Source organism: Centrocercus urophasianus, unplaced genomic scaffold (assembly GCF_019232065.1).
Source record: "Centrocercus urophasianus isolate 14NV4802_14NV808 unplaced genomic scaffold, USGS_Curo_1.0 seq_15, whole genome shotgun sequence".
Classification (NCBI taxonomy): domain Eukaryota; kingdom Metazoa; phylum Chordata; class Aves; order Galliformes; family Phasianidae; genus Centrocercus; species Centrocercus urophasianus.
The window spans coordinates 12102740-12118399 of record NW_024884697.1 but is presented as its reverse complement, the minus strand read 5'-3'; the positions used below and the strand labels follow the sequence as shown (position 1 = coordinate 12118399).

The window sequence follows — 15660 nt, the reverse complement described above, 5'->3', positions numbered from 1 at the left end:
TTCTGGGATTTACTCCATTATTGTCTGAGTGACTCAGCTGAAATTGTCCACAATATGCCAGACATATTTTATTGTCAATATGTTTTTGCCTGGCCTTTCTTTTCTGTGGCTACATGACCTTAATTCAACTAAATTTCTAAAATGGTAGGGCAAAATGGCTCTGATAACAACTTTGCACTTGTCTCTTTGTAAATATGATGTAGACTCATCTGTATATTCAGGAAGGCAGTGTGCCATTGTCTTGTATCAATGCTTTCTTGGTTAATCTGCTGCCAAGAGAAAGATACTGCCTGCCTTGCTACTGGACTGAGCTCTATCTTCTATGCATGATGCTGCTGGTTGCAAAATGACCTTGAAGCATAGAAAAGCAACTACTAAGTTGCTAAGCCATGATGCTTAATTAAACTAACCAGTCAGTGAATCCTGTTTGCCTGTGTTTGGGGGAGCAAATGGACCATTTTCATTCTAAGATAGATTAAGGCTAAGTGAGTTTTGTGCAGATAAAAATTAAAGGTTTCCAGGTGTGTATCTGTAATCATCTGAAATCATCTGGCAAGATGAATTTCTCCTGATGTTGTAGTCCACAACGCTTTTTGGCAGAACACAGTTTGTGCTTCATGCCCTTTTGTCCAGAATATTGCTTTCCTTAAATGTTGGATGAGGGTTTATTTGTTCAACATATTCACGGGAGTTCCTGTAATCGCATTGGAGATTAAAATCCAACGCAACATATGGAATTGCAGTATCTTGTTTTTAGAGCAGTCAGTACCAGCTGTTGCAGAATAAGATTGAAGATCTGTAGAGGCCAAATGTGAAATCATCTTGAATTCTGCCTCTGAGCATTTAGACAGGGACTGAGCTGTAAAACACAGTGGTAATTTTTAAATCCTGTCTAAAAAATGTCAGATATCCTCATTACCTGCTTACCTACCCAGTAATGTTTTGGATCCTATAAATCTCAACACTAACAACTGACAAGGAGTTATAGGTTAACGGAAGGTGTCACATTCCTCTACTTTACCAAACCTGCCATTTGCAATTGTCTTGCTTCAATTTCATCATTTTTCACTTACTCAACTGTCATACCCTCCTGTCCTAAACACCCTCCAGCTTCCAGTTCTAGCTTCTTACCCCAGAAGTGGATGAGGTGCATGTGTGCTAAATGTCTCCTGTCCTCCTTGCTCCCCAGGAAGAGAACTCCAGGCACGTTGGCCAAAAGGTAGACACTTTGGTCAGGTACCATTTAAGTCAGAACACTCATTTCCCCTAAGTCAAGGCACAGTTCTGTTATCTTTTCTTTCTGTATTCCTTCTAGATAAAATTCTCTGTATGTAACATTATTTCCTCGTGTTTTATCTTCATTTTAACTAATTCATTCTCATATAAATAGTTTATTATGCTCTTTAAGATGAAATAAAACATACCAATGCTCTTTATTAAGTCTCCTTGGATATCATACAGTGGCAAAAGAGCTGCTCTTTATGTTGGATAGAATATAAAAGTTATGTAACACTTAATTCCTTTAAAAAAAAAAAAAAAAAAAACACAGTGGGATTTAGGTACAAAAACAACTCCTGAAGTCCTTGACCACTTTTATATGCACAGACCCAAGTGTCTCCTTATCAAAGGAAGTTTCCTGGTTGTTCAGTTGTGGATTTGCAAGACAAAATATGAGATTCCAGTTTCTACCACCCAGCTCAAGGATAAGAAAGGCACTCCCTGCAGCAGGTAGCCAGAAGGTAACAGATAACACAGAAGAAAACATGTAACTTGAGCTCCGCTTGTGCTAGCGAGCCAGATTATAGGGAGTGCGGGGATTGTGGGGCTGCAGGAAAGAAGCGAATGGCTGAATTTTGAGTTGTAGGAGGAGAGAAAATTGAACATCTCTGTTGCATAAGATACTGAGTGGCTCAAAAGAACTATTGGACCTCAGGCTAGCAGATTTCAAACTACTCATCTACTGACAGCATGTCATAACCAGACAAGAGCAAAACTATAAATAACAGTAGGAAACGTAGCTACATCATGCCAAGACAGTGAGTCAGTTAGTCACCTGGTGCTTTTCTTAATAATTGGGGATTTTGCCCAAATCCTACAGAAAATTGCTTCTCTTCCCTTCTTTAATACCAGAGGGTATTTGGTTTATGTGTATTTTCTTAGATTTCATGCCATTAGTTTGTCTGCCTGCAGCATTTAACAAACTTTTTAGCATCTTTATTAAAAATTAAATCTGTTTATTAAAATAATTTCCCTTAGAAGTTTTTCTGCAAAACATCTCAGCCCTGTGCAAAGTACAATTAGCACATAGGATAGAAAGCTACCTGGAGACACGGGAGAACTTGTGCTGTTCCACCAGCCTTAATTCCTTTTGTCTTTAGACCTATATAATAAATAATAGAGAGAAGGATGCTTAATACTGATAAGGCAGCACATTTTAGTAGCAGAAGTATGCAGTGTACAAGACAGTGTAGACTTAGACTTTCTTACACTCTGTGAATTTTTTTCAGGCTTTTAAAGCACTTCTTTAAATCTCGTATTAACTATCAATATAAATAATAATTTAACCCATAGCTATAACAAAAAGCTTAAGCTTTCATTTTGTCAGCACTTAGTGCTTTGAACGTGTGTACCAACATTAGAAGTAAAGTAGAAATAACTTGTTTAGAGGACTTTGCTAGAAGACCTATTTAGTGCCTGATTTCAAAGGACACCTTGGTTAAAAACACTTTCCTAATGGCTGACTGCTTTTAGCAGAGTTGATAAACCCCCCCTTCTCTGAAAGCAGAGTCACACAGAGGACTACCAAAGGTTCCCAGATTGAACACAGGGCAAAACGGACCACTCTGATCTGCTGTGGCAGGTCTGCATACTCAGGGACTTCTTTGTGGAGAAACAAAATAAAGTGTATGTAAATGGCATTTCTGTGTAGGATGTCTGACCCAAACATGGAGAAAACCAGATGGGCTGTTTTATATATGAAGAAGTATCTTGTAGTAAGGTAAGTTTGGTCACACAGATAGATTAAACTGGATTTTTTAACTCACATTGATCTGAGAAATCCGCAGATCACTTACTTGCAAGGTAATGTTTTTTTTCCATCGCAAGGACAGTGAGTTAACAGGGTCACCCTGAATTCAAGGTGAAATCTCATCTCTGTGGTCTTTGTAAACTGGTAGGAAAGGAAATCTGAATGGACAAATGTCTGGTGTCAACACTAGTAAACTAACTAGTTTTAAGGATCTTTCTTGGGTAATGGAGCTAAACCTTCTATACTAGCACAATGTCCTTGTCTTGTTTTGGCCTGAAGCAAACATGATCTACCAAGTAACGCTCAGGTATGATTTGGGAATTAGCATGTGGCCCCAATCCCAGTGGGCAGCCTTGTGAAGCCACACTGCTTTGGAGACTAAGACTTCAATAGTAAGGGTGTGCGGCTTTCTGTGGCAGAGAATGGTCTCAGACAACTTTAATTTACTTTAATACGTATTTAATTTTAATTTGTATACACTGAGCTATGGAGTGTGGGTAAAACCGGTGGGGGGAAGGGCATGCTGCTAGCTCAGCGTTCCTCCTGCCTCAGAGGGGTGCTGTTCTGGCTTTAGTTGTCTAATGCTCTGCTGCTGCACAGGAACATCTCAAGCATCCAAACACCTCTCTGTATCCTAATTACATTGGCATAACAAGGTGGCAAAGGAGAAGGTGTGAGGAAGGATGACCACTGTGGGAATCATATCAGTAGCAAAATATAGAGACTATCAGCATTACCCTGCAGTGCTGGGTTTTATATGTCTGCTACAGACAGCTCTAAGAGGGAAGGGAAACCTTCCAGAAAGAAGCGGGGCCTAATGCAGACACCTGCTGTCCTGTGTTTTCTGTTTGTAGATTATCAGGTGGTGGATTATCAGCTGGTGGTGACAAGCTGGAAGCTGAGCATCAACAATTGATAAAAGACTTATTAAGCACATTTCTGTGTTACCAGCAGGCAACTGGGTGGGTTGCCTTTCAGCATTATTCTGTATTGATACATCCATCAGTGCTGACCTTCACAAGTTGGCATGATGGAAGAGATGGCGGCATGGCCTAGATAAGCACCTATATGCCAGGAGTAGAACCTCACAGCTGCACAGTGGCTGTTTTGAGACTGAGAACTCTGTTGAGGACTGGCATTTCTTGCATAAACAAACCATCTTGCAGGCAGGCACTGGGGCCCTGTTGGAAAACAAGATAATTGAAAAGATAAGGTACCCACATGGTCTTGAAAGAGTTGGGTTTATGAAGAATACACAGCTTCATCAAGGAGATGTTGTGGGTTGAAGCATGTTTGAGCTGGTAACAACAAAAAGAGAGGTGGGCCCCAATGCCTGGGTAAACACCTGAGATCACTGTGCTCCTAAGGCAAGGTCTTGGAGCTGAAAGTTCTGCAGTAGAGAGAGGCAGAACAGCAAGCTCTGCTCAAAATGCTTTAATTAAACCACAGAGGGGAGTGGGTGAAGACAGATGTTTCTCAGTAAGATCTCACAGGACCTGGCTGAGGCATTCCAGTGGGCAGCAGTTCCTTCAGCCAGGAGCTCTCTCCTGAGTGCCAGCTGTTGGCACATTCCTTCAAAGGAGAAGTCAAAAGTGTTGCAAAAGAAAACAAAACAGAAAGTACTTAAAACATGGGATGAGGATGGATTTACCACAGATGTTTCCCTCGGCAGAATGCCCTGAATGCTCTGGTGAGCAGCTCACTGCCCAGGAGACTTTGAAGGTCAGGAGGGAGCACGAGCCGGCAGCCTGCCCTCACATCCTCGTGGCCCTCCCACCATGGCGGCCCACCACCACCCTTGCCTCAGCACAGCCCTGGCCTCGGGGACCCTGTTCTGCCAAGGCAGAGAGCCCAGTCTGGCTGGGCAGGACTTCTGCATGGCCTCAATGGAGTTTTTTTCATGCTCTTATTATTTTTTAAGCATTAAATTGATTTAATATGAACAGAGGCACAGAGAGCAAATGATTTCTCGGCAGAAATGCTCTGAGTTCCTGCTTGTTTCCAGCTGTTCCCTGCTGTGGGCAAAAGGGTGCCAGAAGGTACAAGAAGGAGGTTTTTGAAGCTAATTCTTTACTGGTTTATAGACTTTCAAGAATTTCTACCTGTCAGGTTTGATAAGAAAACCTGGCACTTCAATGAAAGCAATTAGCACAGCTTCTATGATGTGTTACTAAGTGATTGTGCAATTATTTATTTCCTGTAAAGCGACAGACCACTAAAAAGGGCTTTGTGTTTTCTGTCTGTAGATTATCAGGGTGGATGCAGTCACCAGGAGGATGGCAAGTAGGTGTGGGAGCACTACAAAGCCTTTCCCTACAACAATAAGAGGACATGCACTTCTCCCCATCTTGTCTGCTGTCCTCTACATTGTCCCTTGATTTTATTCAGCGATGATTAATCATGATGATGATACCTGGAGCCATGTTTGCATTGGTGTTAGCTCTTACCTCAGAGAGAGACAAACGTACCCTGTGTTAAAAGCATGGTATGCTGGGTAGACAAGGGAACAGACCATGGATGGACTCGTGTATCTGCTCTATTGGGCAGACTTGCAGGTGGAGGTGTCTGTTCACTATTTAAGATGACAATGAAAGAAATAGCAAGGCTCCATTTGCCTCCACTTAGAGGTTTCCTTTCCAGCTTACATTGCTTCCTGCCAGGTTTGAAATCAAACCCTTTTGTATGCAGGAATAATTCAGTCCACCTCAAACCAGTTCCATTCCACTCTGCAGATGAAATATGAGAACTACTAAAAATAATCACCAACAGGGCAAGAAATAAATAATCCACCACTTTGTACAGCGAGAAATACTTTCTTACTTGGTCATCAGAAAGTAATTATCTTTGCTGAAACTGTCTATGAGGCTAACAGTGCATATCTGAATTTGTCTTTGCAAAGCAGTGGGCTAGAGACTTTTTGAGGGCTTTTCTGGTACGTCTGTAAGAATAGCACTATATGTAACTATATGTAACTATATGTAACAAGGGAGTGTTTGATAATTTGCACTTTTTTTTCTGGAACTCCTGAATACTTCATACTTTTTTCAAGGCCAGCGTTGAATTGTTACAACTCTTGGAAGCACTGTGAAAGAAAAAGGATGAAGGATAAAGAATGAACAGAAAGCAAACTGTTTAAAATGTTTTAGTCTAAGCAAATACGTAAAATCTTTGAGTACCTGTGAGCCAGAAAATGAAGTAGAAAGGAAAATTGTACATGCTAAATACTATTTAGCTTAAAGTTGGAACAACTAGTGTTTTTGAGAATGAGCCACAACATTTGAATGAGGTTCTTCCTTTGAAAGAATACCTGTTATGTAAGGGAAAAAGAGGTGCTTTAAGGTCTTGGAGAAATTATTTAAATTGTTATGAAAATCCAAATACATCCCAAGGACTTTTAGATGAAAAAAAAGAAAGAAAACAAAACAAAACAAAACAAAACAAAACAAAAAAAAAAAAAAAAAAAAAAAAAAAAAAAAAAAAAAAAAAAAAAGTGATAAAAAACCAACTCCTAAGTCCTCTCAGCACAGTGATAAAGTGAGGAAAATCTCTACTGGAGAAAACAAGATTGCCAGAGGCAATCCTAAACCTAAAGTCAGTCTTGACACTTAGGATGTTAATGCAAGAGTTTCTTGAAGCTCAGGTGGAATGAATAGCAAAAAAGAAATTATAGATATCTATTTTCTGCATTCTTTATGGTGTGAATGACTGAACCTCAGCTGGGCTAATTCTTTGTAGTGCTCAGGCAGAAAGCCAGACCTTTCAGGTGGTGAGTTACTGGCAGAACAGGAGGAGTTCTGGCATGCACACAAACAGGGCATTCGTGGGCAGGGGAAAGCCCAGAAAATATTATAGTGCCCAATACTGCTCTCCTACGTGGGCTTTTTAAGCACCAAGATACAAAGCAACCACCAGGAAGGTAGAATGTAGCAATGGGATTCCAAGAACCATGAGAAGGGACAAAGAATGTGGCATACTCTACTCAGCTCACCTGGGATACAGTTTTACCTATCTTACAGGATAGGTTAAATAAATAAATAAAGTATGGAGCTTTGATGTGCATGCACAGTAAAATTAGGATAGAGTTTTAATACCTCTTCTGCTCCATAGTCCTATCAACGTACATCATTCCTCCATCCTCCCTCCCTCCCTCCCTCCCTCATGCTGACTAGTCCTCTAATACTCTGTAGTTTGAGTTCTCGCTGTAATTTTAGTTTTTCTGTTTGAAAATAGTTGGAGCCCTTCTGATTTCCTTGCTTTGTTAGTGCATGGCCCTTCAAGTAAATGCTGCCTGACACAGCCAGGCTTTGGCACAGCACCATTCCTTCCTCTAACAGATTCTGCTTCCCTATGGGATAGATCCTCTACTTCTGCACATCTGCTTAGGTGTCTGAGCTCACTTGAGACCTGATGCTACTGAAAGCTTCTCACCCATCAAATTCATGCTTGCATATCAAGAGATCTCTGTTCATGAGCACAGTGTATGTGAAATGTGTAGAGGGTGCAGATGGGATAAATTTGGATTATCTGAGAACGTTTGGTGTTCTCAAGTGAAAAACAAAACAAAACAAAACCCAACAAGCTAATAATAACGTCATACTTAGAAGCTGAGGTTCTTCCCCAAGAGTCTGTGTCTAAAAATATCCCAAACTAAGATCATTATTCATTCTCTGTGCTGTCGTGAGTCACATAAAAACTCCTGAAAATCCAAGCAGGTATGTGAAATTTAGAATATCTATGGAAGTCAGATTGAACAGAAAAATATTTCCACCTCAAATGCCACAGAGCTGCTGTTCTGCTGTAGCTTTCTGGGATTAAGCTGACATTATGGGTCTCTCGATCTTTTACTTAACTTCGATGGCAACAAATGAGTAACACAAGCTCAAATGGGAATGCCATTCAGCTGGTGCTGGAACGAAACCAAACCCAGCCCTGCAGAAAGCAAGTTCCTTGTAGGAGGGTGGGGCTGCAGAGCAGGAAGGAGCTGTTGTTTCCTGTTCACTTGGTGAGTTGTTCCATTCAGTGTGTCTGGCTAAAAGGAGAGAGTTTGGGAAAGCGAAGGGTGATTTAGAAAGTTTCAAATGCCTTTGTGTTCTTATTGCCTTTAAAGGCTGTATACTGATGAGTTGCAGCAGGAGCAGTCCAGGCTTGCCTGTGCTATAGTGAGATGGGAGGTGTGGGAAGAAGGTTGGTGATCCCTGAGGGATCTGCTGGAGGAACCAAAAACTCGAAGAAGTGTTTATGTAGGAAAAAGACATTGTCTAGTTCAGATAAAAGGCATCAACTCAAATGTGTGTGCTGGTGGCTGTAAGAAAAGAATTTGGTACTCTGAGGAGTCACTCCTCAGTTTTGAGGGACAGCTGGGAGAGAAGCAAATTATATTCTTTCACAAGTTTGGAGCTTTGCACTTTACCCTTGTCATGCAGGTGACCTAGAGATTTATCTTTGCACCATCAAGGTGGCCTTTCATCAGTAAAGATCTATGTATTATTTCTTAAATGAAAGCAAAAATCCTGTCCTTCTTTTACAGGAAGAACCAGCGGGGACTTCTTTTTCCAGCAGCAGGGCTAAATCCACCAGTCTGACGAGGCTGTGCTCAGCTGCAGGGAGGCAACGTCTCCAGGCTCTGGCCCAGGGCCCCAGTTTGGAAAGGACCTCACTGGAAAGTGTTCTACTGAAATCTGGTGCAACTCTGATAAAACGTTCCAGCCCATCCTGTAAAGACTGTTACTGAAAAATCTTGAAATAATCACAGGGGAAACGACAGGAACTCAGGCCTCCCTTCCCACCCAAGCGAGACACTCCCTGTCTCTTTTTCCCTCCAGCCCACTAAGCACGCAAGGATCTGAAGGAAAAGGGCAAGAGTTTCAGCAGCAGGAAATCTGAGCCAGAGCCACAGCAAAGGCTGGCTGAGACGGAGCTGCCCCTGTGCCAGTTCCGAGGCAGGAGGGCAGCAGGCTGCTGAGGTGGGGTTGCAGCAGTGTGTGAAGAGTCCACACTAAACTTGTGGGAGTATGGAAATGTAGGATCAAGTTCAGGGATTGCAGTAGCAGACAAAGGAGGAACAATTCCTTTGGCCTGAGTGACATTTCACTTACATGTGCTAACTGTAAATCTTATCTGGAATCATGAGAGGCTTTAATGTGGTTTTCCTCATGTACGTTTAAGAACACATCCAATTAACAGAAATACAGCAGCTGAAATGCCTGTTTTATAAGAGGGCAGGGCTGAGCAGGTTAAAAATGTATAGGACTGGATTATATTAGTCCCTGTTGATGGGGCTTTCAGCTCTACTGGCCCAATCCACGTATCTCTTCTTTCATCAGTGGATTAGATACAAAGAATCCACTCTCACTATTTTCTTGAGCAGATGAAGCTGTTGTGTTTGATTTTTACCTTGTGGTTTCTAACAAGTCAGTTCCTGGTGAGACAGTCTGAATCGGGCTCTTGTTTGATACCAAGAAGGTAATGAGGCTTAAACTGTACAGACTCTGCATGCTCTTCTATTTGCACGGAGTGGTGATCTGTGGCCATATATAGTGCAGTGCAGTGAAGGTTTTAAGGAGCTGTGTTCCTTGCTCCCTTAGATTCACTGGGGAAAACAAACAAACAAAAACCCTTTAATCTGTGGAATTATACAGTCCAGTGACAGGAGGATACAAATGGGAAGGTTGAGGAGATGAGGTGCCCTCAGCAAGGCTGTTTCAAGGCTTGGTGGCTGGCATGTACCCCCTCCTCCAGGTGTCCTGCTGGACTCTGGTGTCATCAGCTCTAGTCCCAGGCAGCAGCAGGCCACCGGGGCTTGGGTGGGTTTGCTCCCTGTACCTCTGCATGGCTCTGGGATTCATAACGACATTCCAGACTCTGAAGAAAGCATCTAAAGCTTGTTCAGCCTGTATGGAGGAGCTGAAGTTGCCACAGGGCAGGGAAGGGACCGCCAAGGGATCTGGACAGTCATGGGAAAAGCCATGGTGAGGAGGAACAAGCAGGCCTCGCTTCAGTCTGTGGGAGCCTGCACTCACTCTTGGCCTGTAAATGACTTGTGGCAGGCACTGTCATCCCTTGTGAGACACGGTGGGTGGTGCCGGCCACATAAAATACATCTAAATCCCAGTTCAGTCCAGACTGTAAAACGGGCTTAAAGTGAAAACAGATTGAGACCAAGGAAGGAGAGAGCTTCTTAGGCTGCAGACGGCCACCATTCAGCAGCTCCCTCTGGGCCTGTGTCAGCGGGCCACCCTTGCTCCTGAGCCCCGCTTTGCTCCTCGCCCAGTGCAGGAGCTATAATGCAGCTCCTGTTATAACTCGGGCAGTGATGGGCAGCTGCAGCTGGGCCAGGAGCAGAGAGCTTTGCTGGCACCGCTCTGTGCAGTGCCGCTGTCTGCAGCGCTGGGCCAGCGCCTTATGGAGACATTGCCCCTTTTCAGCTGTTCGTTGCCTCTCTGATGCCAGGGATGCCCTCGGATCTGCTGTCAGCTCAGGGCAGGCTCTGCAGGAACGCGCTAATCCCCTGCAGGAAAGTTCCCGTGGCTCAGTTCAAATACCCGGTTTGAACTGGTTAATCTGACCCGGTCGGTCTGTCTGGCGGAGCACCGACACGCTCTGCGCTGCCGCGGGTGAAGGTCGGCTTGAGCTCGAGGGTGGTGACGGAGAGCAGCTGGTTCTGCTGCTTCCAAGAGAGACATCTGCTCACAGCCTTAAAATCATTTAGCCCAAATCCCGTGCAGTTCAGGGCTGTTTCCTGTGTAGCTTTTAGTGCATTTTGTCCTTCCTTAGTTTAAAACAGGATTTCTATTGTTTGTCTGGTGAGGCTAGTAAAAGCTAGGAGGATATTCCTCTTAAATTACTCCTTTATATCTAATTATACACCTGGGTAGACAAGTAGTTTGTCCTGAAGAAGCAGATGGGGTAAATATGGGACTGTGTCTGAATTCTGCAGAGTAACTCACAGATGCCATTTTCAGCACGAGCTGTTTTTGCTGCAGCACTGTTCGTCTTGCTCAGGAGAAATTTCAGGAAGTTGTGCGGAGCAAAAGGTTGCAGCTTGGCTCCTCGTTGTTTTTATTTCTCCTACTCTTACATTAAGCAGAAAAACAAGGGAAAAAATCCTCTCCCTGGGACTCATTCCCATGTTTCTCATGAACTCAGAGTTCCTCTGCCTGGAATCAAACATCTATGAAATGAAAACTGAAGGAAGAAAGAATGCACCGGGGAAAGACCATGTTCAGTGCAGTGCACATTTTTCATGCTGGACTGAAATTTATTTCTCCTAATTCCAAAACATTCAACTTCAGTGCTCAGGAAGATTCACCTAAAACTGTTTTCATATAAAATATAAAAATTAAACTTGGCAGTACTTTTTCAGTCATCTAACGGTAAGTATCCTACATTCACATTTTATGCCACCTGAAAGCAGACTGCTTTGTGAACTGTTTGAAAGGCACTGGTAAAGGAACTCTGTATAGTCCCCTGCATTTGGTTTAAGTAACTTTTCCCCTGCTGTGACTCCTCATTCCTTCTAGCTGCTCTGCTGGTTTATGTGCTCATAGGAATCATTAGACTAAACTCTTTCTGCCAGGTACTGGGTGTATGCTCATTTTAATCGACAGTGTATGACAGTCACTAGACTTCTCATATGTTAGTGGTGAACTCCTTTCTGTTGGCCCTCTGATGGGCTTGGTAGCTCCTGGCAGCAAGGTGGAGTGAAGAGCTAGGGGCAATAGTTCCCTTTTCAGGACCTGGGTATACATCTTGTATTGGAGCACAAGCATTATGGGGATTGGATGAGGGAACTGGGATGGTTCAGTATGGGGAAGAGGAGGCTCAGAGGAGACCTTACCACTCTCTACAACTGTATGAAAGTTGTGGCAAGGTGGGGGTCGGCCTCTTCTCCCATGTAACAGTGATAATATGAGAGGGGATGACCTCAAGTTGCACCAGGGGAGGTTCAGGTTGGACACGGGAACAATTTCTTCTCAGAAGGAGTAGTGAGGCACAGGTTGCCCAGGGAGGTGGTGGAGTCACTGTCCCTGGAGGTGTTCAAGAAATGTGGAGATGTGGCACTGAGGAACATGGATTAGTGGGCATGGTGGAGATGGGCTGATGGTTGGACTAAGTGGTCTTAGTGGTCTTTTCAGTATTTTTGATTCTATGATTCCACATGGGGAGGTAAAGGCAGGAAATTTGGGATATTGCAGACAGAAGTATGGGTGCAATTATTGTTGCTCTAGGTAGAACTTAGCTTCCCATAGATAAATGAGCAACCTAGAGCCTAGGAAACAAATGAGCACATTTTGTATGTGCTGTGTAGGTGCCCAGAATTATCCTTCGCAGCCTGTGCATATCAGGTAGAATTAGTGGTCACATTGAGATGAGCACTGAGAGCATGTGCCCTTCAAGACTGATGTGTTGGAATGCTTTGGATTTACCATGCAAGCGCCGGGTGAGTTCCACACACAAGAAGTATCATCAAGGGGTTGAGATGCACCAGGTTTACTATGCACACATGGTGCAGATTTCATGAACTAAATATGCTGATGTACTGCAGGCTGTCCCCATATTGGCACTCCTCAACACACTGGTACTGGTAGTAACCATGTGGCCATAGAGTGAGTTGAATCAGCTTGCTGGAGTGGCTGACCATGCAGATAAATAAGTACTAGGACTGATAGAGGAGAGGTGATGGGAACAGGCAAGATTGCTCCTTTGCACAGGAGCACATGCTTAGCTCTATAACAGCCCTGACACCACAAGGTCAGTGATTTGGCAGGATTTTTAGCACATCAGATAGCCCACGCAAAATTATGTCTGGGGCTCATTCTTTCATGAAATTGCTGCAGACTTCACATTACAGAGGACAAATTTCTCTACATCTGTCTAGTAAGGGGGACCTAATTGGGACACTGGGACTACTGCAGTTCTAGATAGGGCTGGCTAGGGTGGACTAATCCCTGCATATAACAGAGCAATGATCACCAAGACTACATGGATGGGCATACATGAAGATAGAAATTGCACCGGTATTGAATAGTTCAGTTGCTTGTCTTCAAGGAAAAAGCAGTGTCCAGTCCCTGTAAAAGGATTATATTGATCTCTAATAGCTGCAGCTTACTGACTAAATAAACGTTTCTAGTAACACATTTGCTTCTGTGCTTCACTGCTTACTCAGACAGTGAAGTCCTGGGTCTTGGAGCTTAATCCCTATTGATTTTCTGTCAATTCCTTCTGTGATGACCCCAAATCTTTACTAAACTGTAGCAGATCAGTGTATTTGACATGGCCTTCACTTGTTGTTGGCTCCCCCGGGGAACTTGGAGGCATCATTGGGCTTCTCATCTAGCTGCCACAATCTGCAAATGATGAGTCTTGGTCTGGGACTTTCTGTATGGGGCTCTGGTTTGCTCTGTCTTCAGAAATACTTCTCCTTTAACCTTCTGGGATAATCATTCCATCTGTAAAGTATTGCTTTGCTTCCTGTTGTATTCAATAAACTTTGCTTTAAAGGACTCTTGTTGATACTAACCATCTGTTGTCTGGGGGGGAGGAGAAGACATAGGAAAGACAACTTAAGTTATGAATTGTTGTTCAGAAGTCTCATCTGTAAAATCCTAACATAGAAGCATGCTGAAAAGGGAGAGAACTGGAGTAAGAACTGGGAAAACTTCTGCTTCAGGCATTTGTTTGCTGGCACAGGCCCAGCAGGCACTGCATTAGGCAGCTTGGACTGACAGCTTGTTTTCATGTTTGCAGTGGTACTTCATCTCCTGGCCTGGGACGACATCTGGCTGGCACGTTCTTCTCCACACACCAGGAAGAGGACTCTTGTTAGCTGGTTACTGCAGTTCTCAGCATTAAAACACAGTGAATCAGACTGCAAAGTAGCATGAGACTGATTTAAAAATAATGAGATTTATGTATTGAGTTGAGCTTTGAGTTCTTTTTATTTGCTTTCTGGCTTGGAAACCTTTAGAATGTGTGATGAGTATATTTTTTGCTTTTCATCATGATTGTGAATGTTTTAAAAACACACACACAAAAAGCGAGCAGACAAACGAAACAGAACCTTACCTTATAATTGAGAAACCCTGAATCAATGATTTCGGCTTTCACAATCACATCTGTTGTCAGAAAGTTGCAATAAAAATAGAATAATTGGCAGTATTCTTGCCAAGAACGGACAGGGGACCTGCTGGGACAAAAAAAAGTGGAGAAACTGGAGTGAAGTCTTGTTATCTTCATGAGGCTGCTAGAGTCCAGGAAGAAACAGAGTGGGGTAATACTAATGGGTTCATCTCCAGATTTTGATTACTTTCTCTGAGGCTCCAGCAGCAAAAAAGCAGCAGCAAAAAAGGGGTACTGGATAAATAGAATTCATGGTCTGGATATGGATGCCAAGGTTTAAATGAAATACATCCACTTCAGGTACAACAAGTGTATAACTCAATACCAGCAACAAGTTAGCACTACAAGTATATTAAAATTTGACCTCTGTGTACATGTCTAACAGTTAAAGATCCCTTCCAACACAAGTGTTTCTGTGATACTGTGACTCTGGGCCTCTCAGGCACAAGCCTTAGTTTTTGAGATTTTCATCTGCATTCCCTGCATCCCTCACAGTACACTTTTGCTTATGGTTAACATACTAATGGCCTCCTGAGTCCCTGCTATGTTCCTCTAGAAGGAGGGACTTTAATCTCTCCCACCCTGCCGCCCAGCATTCCATAATCTCATCAGATTATAGTATGCTTGGAGAGAACGCCATCCACAATGGCCTGAATCTGATGGTTTGGTCCTTTAGTGACCATCCATTTTCATGTTCTGTAGCCTCTGAAGGTGCGCATGAGTTTCCCATTGCACGACCACAACTCATTATGCTGTGCTTAGTATCTTCTCATGGTTATTATTCCATCAGCCTTATTAACCCCTGCTGTTCAAACATGGGCAGTTTGGAGAAATGCTGACTGGCTGCAGTTGTCTGGTACAGCAGTTTGCTGCAGAAGGAACTGAGAGAACAGGGACTGTGCAGTCTAGAGAAGGAGATGGAGAGTAGGTATCATCAGTGTCCACAAACACCTGAATGGAACGGGCAAAGAGGACAAAGCTAGGCTCTTTTCAGTGGTGCCCAATGCCAGGTCACGAACTGGAACACAGGAGGTTCTTCTGTGCTGTGTGGATAGCTGAGCACTGGCACAGCTGCCCTGAGGCTGTGGATCTTCTCCTTGGAGATGCTCAGAAGCTGCCTGGCGGTGACCCTGGGCACCCTGCTCTGGGTGTCCCTGCTGGGGCAGGGGTTGGGCCAGATGGATCCAGAGCTTGCTGCCGCCCTCAGCCACTCTGTGATCCGGTGATAAGCTGCCTGCTTTACCCATCCTGTCTGATGCTTGATATCTCTCTTTTACCCTTCCATCTCAGACTCCTGAACACCACTGAAAGCCTCAGTGACGGGCCTCCTGTCCAGCTTCTACTGGAGCTGAGAACAGTTGTAAAAGGCTGTGGATTTAGGAAGGACTTTAACACAGCAATATTGGACTTTTTTTCGACTCTCCCATCAATCTTCATTCCTCTCTCCTGTTACATCTCTGTACAAGTCACATTGCCCTATGGGCAGCTCAGCCCCTGAGCTCCTTACAGCTTTG

The 15660-nt window shown here is 43.5% G+C and overlaps 1 long non-coding RNA gene across 1 annotated transcript in view; it reads left to right on the top strand.

Moving 5' to 3' along the window:
• LOC122159127 overlaps positions 1-15197 on the top strand; it is a 48031-nt gene extending 32834 nt beyond the window's left edge. Inside the window, exons 2-3 of the long non-coding RNA XR_006168388.1 lie at positions 8556-11400; positions 13775-15197. This is a non-coding gene — a long non-coding RNA (uncharacterized LOC122159127). The remainder of the gene's footprint in view (positions 1-8555; positions 11401-13774) is intronic.
• Positions 15198-15660: the final 463 nt, after the last annotated feature.